Below are 8,273 nucleotides of genomic sequence, written 5' to 3'. Positions count from 1 at the left end.
TTCCTGCCGTAATGAATTTTGGTAAGAAACAGTGGTTTTAAACAAGTTTGAAAACCTAAGACCATCAACACCTCCAAGCTACAGGTCAGAAACCTAAGAATAAGATGGTAAAAATCAAGGAAATAAGATCTTGATGTATTTCCTCACACAACTACTTATGTTTTTTTTTGTTTTTTTGTTTGTTTTTTGGGTTTTTTTGTGGGTTTTTTAAAAAGATTTTATTTTATTTATTTGTCAGAGAGAGAGACAGAGAGAGGGAGAGAGCGCACAAGCAGGGGGAGTGGCAGGCAGAGAGAGAAGCAGGCTCCCCACTGAACAAGGACCCTGATGCAGGACTCGATCCCCAGACCCTGGGATCATGAACTGAGCTCAAGGCAGATGCTTAACTGACTGAGCCACCCAGGCATCCCTCACACAACTACTTGTTAAGAAATTAGAATGTATTAGGTTTACTCTAACATAAAATACATGCTTGAGTTTATTCTTGTCCTTTCTTCTCAGTGCCCAGAATTGGTTAGGACAATTTTACATTGAGAATGATATCTTCCATAACATGGTAAGCTGGGTACTTAGTTGAAAATGGATACTTTGTATGATCCTCTTCCTTACTTGTCAGTCTATTAAATAACCTTTTTTTCTGTTCCACCAGAACAGTGCTTCTCAACTCCTGGGGAACCCCGAGTTCCCATTCTGGGGATCCATAAGATCAAAAGTGTATTAATAATAATATCAACGTGTTATTTTCCTTTTCACACTAGTTAGTTCACAAGTGTATAGTGGAGTTTTTCAGAAGCAGATAGGAGAATCCAGCCATTTTCTACTGTCAGACATTATGGAATTTTGATAAAATGTAAAATACTGCCAATTGAACTGAATCTGCCAAATCTGAGTTTGGAGGCGGATCTATTACCAGACCCTCCAGGAAGGAACACACTCTTACTGACATTGCCTGGTGAAACCCAGTGTAAAGAACCAGCTGAACCACACATTCCCTGGACTTTCAAACCATTGAAATTGAGAGATAATATGTGGATGTCATTTTAAAGATTTTACCAAATTTTTGGTAATTTGTTACAGTGTTAATAGGAAACTAATACAGAAGATAACTAGTCCCATATTTTTATCTATAAAAAGTAAACAAGGGGTGCCTGGGTGGCTCAGTCGGTTGAGCATTAGACTCCTGGTTTTTGGCTCAGGTAATGATCTCAGGGTCATGGGATCGAGCCCCATGTCAGGCTCCACACTCATTGTGGAGTCTGCTTGAGATTCTCTCTCTCCTTCTGCCCCTCTCCCCCTGCTTGAGCATGCTCTCTCTCTCTCTCTCAAATAAATAAATAAATCTTTTCTTAAAAAGAGCAATATTCATAAAAGACTAGTAGTGAGACATTTGGAAGTAAGCATTTTTTAGTACTTAGATGAAGAAAGTATATGCTCTTTGATATAATAGGTGCAATTGTACAGACCATATTTTATGGCATAGAAAATGTAAAAATAATGCTCTTTGCCTATGGAAGAATAAAAATAGGTTTTAATCTTATTCCTATTAAAGGGTACCCTGAGGAGTGTGTCTATTGGCTTAATAAATATTCTGATCAGTGTCTCAATAACATTCATGAGCAGATTTTAAAAAACTGACTTAAAAAACTAACATTTATCTTAGAATCCTTGGTTAAAAATATTTTTCTCGTATTTTCATATCACACAGAGATAACAATATCAGGAAAAGCAGAAAAGGATCACTGCTTGTATTAATAAATTAGAAAAATATTCCTTTATAAACAAAAGCAAGTTCCATATAAAAACAACTAAATATTGAACATATGGACAAAAGATTTTTAGAAGTAGGGTTTAAAAGGATCACTTTGTTTTTAAAAATTTTTTTTATTTAAAATTTTTTTAAAAACTTTAATTTATTTGTCAGAAAGAGAGACCATAAGCAGGGGCAGCAGCAACAGAGGGAGAAGCAGGCTCTATCTCAGGACCTTGAGATCAGGATGCTTAACTGACTGAGCCACCCACACATCCCATAAAAAGATCACTTTATTTTTTAATGAAGGGAAAGACTATATAGAATCCATCTTATACCAAAGTTAAATATAAAATAGGAATATCATTTGTAGTAAATTCTTGTTTACTCACACTAGATTCCCAAAAGGTTATAAAACAGGTACCAGACACCATTTTCAGTACAGACACATTGGGGTCCTGAAGCTTATACAAGTTGGTGATCCTCTTTTATTTATTTATTTTTTTTTATTTTATTATGTTATGTTAATCACCATACATTACATCATTAGTTTTTGATGTAGTGTTCCATGATTCATTGTTTGCGTATAACACCCAGTGCTCCATGCAGTACGTGCCCTCTTTAATACCCATCACCAGACTAACCTATTCCCCACACCCCTCCCCTCTAGAACCCTTAGTTTGTTTCTTAGAGTCCATAGTCTCTCATGGTTCATCTCCCCCTCCGATTCCCCCCCCTTCATTTTTCCCTTCCTGCTATCTTCTTCTTCTTTTTTTTTTTTTTTAACATATAATGTATTATTTGTTTCAGAGATACAGGTCTGTGATTCAATTCACAGCGCTCCCCATAGCACATACCCTCCCCAGTGTCTATCACCCAGCCACCCCATCCCTCCCACCCCCACCACTCCAGCAACCCTCAGTTTGTTTCCTGAGATTAAGAATTCCTCATATAAGTGAGATCACATGATACATGTCTTTCTCTGATTGACTTATTTCGCTCAGCATAATACCCTCCAGTTCCATCCACGTCGTTGCAAATGGCAAGATTTCATTCCTTTTGATGGCTGCATAATATTCCATTGTATGTATATACCACATCTTCTTTATCCATTCATCTGTTGATGGACATCTCGGCTCTTTCCATAGTTTGGCTATTGTGGACATTGCTGCTATAAACATCGGGGTGCACATACCCCTTTGGATCACTACATTTGTGGTGATCCTCTTTTAAAAGAAGACTGTAAAACTATGGGTGCCTGGGTGCCTCAGTTGGTTGAGCAGTAGACTCTTGATTTGGCTCAAGTCATGATCTCAGAATTGTGGGATCCAACCCCACATCAAGCTCGGTGCTCAGGGAGGCATCTGCTTGAGGATTCTCTCTCTCCCTCTGCCCCTGTCCCTGCGCGCACTCTGTCTCTGTCTCTATCTCTCTCTCTAAAATAAACAAATCTTAAAAAAAAAAGACTATAAAATTATAAATATAAAATTAAATAAAGTAAATATTTAGTTTCAAAAGGAAATCATAACAAGTAAACCATTTTTAAAGCTGCAAATAGCACAAACATAAAATCCAGTAAGTTAACACTTAATTGATGACCTGATATACTTTTTTCCTTAATTTTAAGAGTTCGAGCAAAAATCGATTTAAATTGGGCAGTGCCACACAGAAGAGGTTGAGTGCTCAGCCCTAAGAACCAAGGGAAAGACTTGTAAAACAGAGAAAGGAAATTATCTGATTAGCTATAGCTCAAAACCTAGGTGGCCATTTGTGTTTGGTTGTCCTTAGTGTTTTGATTTTGTAACCTTGAGACATTTACAGGCTTAGATTTTGGTTTGCTTACATAGGCCACCACGGCATAGGGCCCATCAGTCTAATGGCCTCCTTGTTTAGTTACTTGAACAATTCTTTCCTTTTGCTCATCCTCTCATTCATGAGAGACTGACCGAAAATTTATTAGTGCCACTCTCAGTTGCCATCAGAGTTAAGTTGTTCTTGTCTCATTGTGAAACTCACAGGTTGTGATGTCAAATCCCTGGAAAAATTATTTTGCTGTTGATCCTGTTCGTCTTGTTTCTGTTTCTCCAAGCGTAATGAGAACATCTACTGTCTACTGATGGCTGTAAACACATATTTAAGACCTTTGAGAGCAAATAGTGTGCCCGGGAGACTGTAGTGATGACTATTAGGGTGATAAGACAGAGAGATGGAAGTATACTCTTTAGCCAGGGTCTCCATGGACCAAACCAATCGGTATCAAATAAATCAAAGATTACACCTGAAGGAGCATTAAGGTACTTTAGGCAAGTGGCTTATTTGTTAATTTCTTATATTTGCTATAATGTCAGAGGTATTGATCCAGTAGAGTAAGAGGTATTTGCCACGGCACAGACTTCCTCGTTCAGCCAATAAGTTATCCGAAGCAATTCTGTCATCTAAATCCACCTAAGCAAGAGTGTCCAGAAACTTTTGTTGTGCAAGCCTTAGTGGTCTGTTATTCTTCTTTTTTTTTATATAAATAAAGTTTTATTTGTTTTTTTTTTTTATTATGTTCAGTTAGCCAACATATAGTACATCATTAGTTTTTGATGTAGTGTTCAGTTCATCAGTTGTGTATAACACCCAGTGCTCATCAGATCACGTGTCCTCCTTAATACCCATCACCCGGTTACCCCATCCCCCCAACCCCCTCCCCTCTGTAACCCTCAGTTTGTTTCCTGGAGTCCAGAGTCTCCCATGGTTTGTCTCCCTCTCTGATTTCTTCCCATTCAGTTTTCCCTCCCTTCCCCTATGATCCTCTGTGCTATTCCTTATGTTCCACATATGAGTGAAACCATATGATAATTGTCTTTCTCTGCTTGACTTATTTCACTTAGCATAATCCCCTCCAGTTCCATCCATGTCGATGCAAATGGTGGGTATTCATTCTTTCTGATGGCTGAGTGATATTCTTCTAATAACACTTTTTCCTTACATTTTTGGTTGCATAAATTTTGATTGCCTCTTAACAATAACTTGTAATAACATTTATTATAAAGACAATAGAAAAAATACCTCTGTTAGAAATATTTCAGCCTCACAACTTATTATGAGTTAATGTCATAAGTTTTTAGGATCACTGTCAAATTGGGGAAACATCCATCCAGTTTCTTCCTATATAAGGCATAATCTTGCAAGATATATGAGGGTTTCTTAAATATTCCATATTCTCATTATAGTAGTATACTGTAAATTTTATATTATTTTTATTATCAGTTTTTCAAATGTATTCATAAGATTTATTTCCTTTCAGTAACTGAGCATCATATAGTCAAAGAGCCTATCGACTATTTACACTCATTCTTTTCAATTACTACTTTTAATATTGACTTAAAAATATTTGTTACAATTCCCCCACTTGGCTAAAAATATTTGTTACCATTCACTTCTAGATATAAGCATGATTTCTACTGGTATTATTGCGTATTCCTATCATTTTGTTTTATGTTTCATTTTTATCTGAATTTTCTCTCATTTCTTTAATAAATAAATTTTAAAGTGACAAAAGAAGGTACCCTTCAAATACGCCCAAGTCAAGAGTCTGTAATTTCTCTCTTGTTTTAGTAAGCATTCCAAATTGTAAATAGCACACTTAACCTTTATCGACTTTTAAATACATTTTCACATTTCGCTTATGTTCTGGCTTTACTTTCAAGTCTTCAAAAATATATTTACAACGTTATAATAAGGAGCAGTCTCTTTAGAGAAAAAACCAAGTTGTCAACTATATTTAAGATAAACCAAAGGGAAAACTTGTAATCGTAGCAAATTTACCAAAGCATTTTCTGGTACCACGGCAGTAGCTTTTTTTTTTTTTTTTTTTTTTTTAAATGGCATCAAAGTTAGGAGCTGCTCATGGCACGTAGTCTGTGTATTTACTGGTGTCTTTATGGAATGCTTGCAGTCTTAAAAGGAATGTTGTCCTATAACAGCCTACGAATGTTATTCAAAGGTAGATTTCAATTGCTGATTTTCTGGTGATCAAACAGTCAAAACAATCACTTTGATGGTTTTCCCTCATAATAATAGGACACAGTAATTGACAATGTTTGTCACTTATCACATGATGTAAAATTTACAGCTATAAGCAATAATAGGTTTCTGGTTTATTTATTTAGATCATTAGTTTATACATACTTCCTCATAATTTAGTCTTAAGAATTATTTATTGATTGATTTTTCATCTGAGAACCTGGTTCTAGTTAATTTCCCCCCTTTTTTTATTAGGTTTTTAATTTTATTTCCAGTATAGTTAATATACAGTGTTATATTAGTTTTGGGTGTACAATATGGTGATTCAATAAGTCTATATTTTACTCAGTGCTCATCATGGTAAGTATACTCTTAATCCCCTCCACTTACTTCATGCATCCCCCCACCCCCCTCCCCTCTGATATGCTTTATTTTAAACAAGTACCTTCAGTTAAAGTTATTGTTTTTTTTTCAACAAGAACATTTTTTACTTGAAGCATACTTCAGCATACATGGTTCTAAAAGATATATATAAATATGAAACTTTCCGTCCAAGAAAAATAGAATACACATTTTCTGTGAGTACACACAGAAGAATTCCCTGGTTAAAATCACGTAAAAAGAGACATGACAAATATTGCAAATTTAAGAAGACTGAAATCATACCAAGTATATTTTCCAACCACAATGGTACAGAGCTAAAGATCAACAATAAAACAAAGCTGGAAAAGCTACAATGTAAATATTAAATATTTAATATGTAAATATTAAACAACACACTACTACACAGGCAGTGGGCCAAATAAGAAATCAAACAGCAAATCAAAATATGTCTCAAAACAAAAGAAAAAGAAAACACAATATTCCAAAACCTATGGGATGCAGCAAAAGCAGATGTTAGAGTGACATTTTTAAGATTAGGGTTTTTTTTTTTTTTTCATTTTTATGTTTTCCAAGTGCTCATGCAGGATGGATTATATTTAGCAATTAATTCAATATTTCATAGGAGGTTTCCATTTTTTGTAGAACATCACTTTTCATCTTGACCACTGAAGGCAAACAGATTTCGCCTAAAAATGTGTAACTGAAACTTTCCTTTCAGTATTTCAAAATAAAGTTGAAGTTTTCTGGTTCTGCATGTCAGGAGCTTGGAAGTTGCCACTCCATCCTCACAACAAGTACAAATCGGAATGGACTAAAACATCAACGACTTTTCTTGCATCCAGAAGAGAGGGGAGGACACAGGGCAAACTGCTGCTTCTACGATTGCAGAGAAAAACAGGCCAAGGCAGGGAGCTGCATCTTACAGAGACTCCCAAGTGGAAACCAGCACAGTAGAAACTGGTACGAAGGTAGGAAAATCTGAATTGTAATTGATGAATTGCTGGAGGCCCAAGTGTAGACAAATCTGACATCTACAAGCTCCAGGGGCCCCAGTTACAGTGGAGCCCCCACAATATTTACCTGGAGTTAGGTCTTACATATCCATAAGCCCAGCCATCATGTTCCTTGGTATTTACCCAAAGGAATTAAGAACCTATCTTCACACAAAGCCCTACTGCTGAATGTTTATAGCAGCTTTATTCATATTTGCCAAAACTTGGAAGCAACCAAGATGTCCTTCAGTAGGTGATGGATAAATGGTGGAACATCCAGACAATGGAATATTCTTTGTGGTAAGAAGAAATGAACTACCAAGTCATGAAAAGACAAGGAGGAATGATAGATTCATATTACTAAGTTGAAAGAGGCCAATTTAAGAAGACTACATACTGCATGATTCCAATTCTATGACATTCTGAGAAAGGCAAAACCATGGAGACAGTAAAAAGAACAGTGGTTGTCAGGATTGGGGGTGGGGGGGAGAAGAGGTACGAATAAGCAGGGCACAGAGGATTTTTAGGTCAGTGAAAACACTCTGTATGATACCATAATGATGGATACATGTCATTATTTATTTGTCCAAACCCATAACACGTACAACATCAGATAAGCCCTAATATAAACTATGGATTTGGGGTGACTGTCATACGTCAATGTAGACTTATCAACTGTACCAAATGTACCACTCAGGTACCTTTGTGGGATGGGGGGGTATATGGGAAAGCTCTATATATTTCCCTCAATTTTGCTGTGAATCAAAAACTGCTCTAAAAAGATAACGTTTCAATAAAAAATAAATAAAAAATTAAATGTTCTTTCTTGCTTGTTCTTCAAGTAGTCGGTCCAGTGCATTTTTATTTGAGTTACATGCTAATGAGGCAAACATGGCCTTGAGGTCAGTGGAGGCTTCACAACTGAAGGTTTAGATGTTAGTGCTCACACACACACACGCAAACATAATCTTCTTGTTAAGATGGTTTACAGAAAACAAACAGGCAACCTTTGGTTCTCAGTGAGACTAATGAGGATCTCATAAAAGTGTGATACTTTTAAAATGTTATTTCAAAATATTTTGAATGAAACATGATATTTTTGTGAATTCTATGTTCTATTTGATTCTCTAAGATCATTA

General features: G+C 35.9%; 1 non-coding gene across 1 annotated transcript; it reads left to right on the top strand.

The window, feature by feature from the left end:
- Positions 1-1,146: 1,146 nt before the first annotated feature.
- TRNAR-CCU (transfer RNA arginine (anticodon CCU)) lies at positions 1,147-1,238 on the top strand. The gene is given in 2 exon segments: positions 1,147-1,183; positions 1,203-1,238. It is a non-coding gene; the product is annotated as a tRNA-Arg (tRNA).
- The last annotated feature ends 7,035 nt before the right edge of the window (positions 1,239-8,273 follow it).

The sequence above is a fragment of the Halichoerus grypus genome, chromosome 12 (assembly GCF_964656455.1).
Source record: "Halichoerus grypus chromosome 12, mHalGry1.hap1.1, whole genome shotgun sequence".
NCBI lineage: Eukaryota > Metazoa > Chordata > Mammalia > Carnivora > Phocidae > Halichoerus > Halichoerus grypus.
This window is presented reverse-complemented; position numbering and strand designations above follow the sequence as displayed.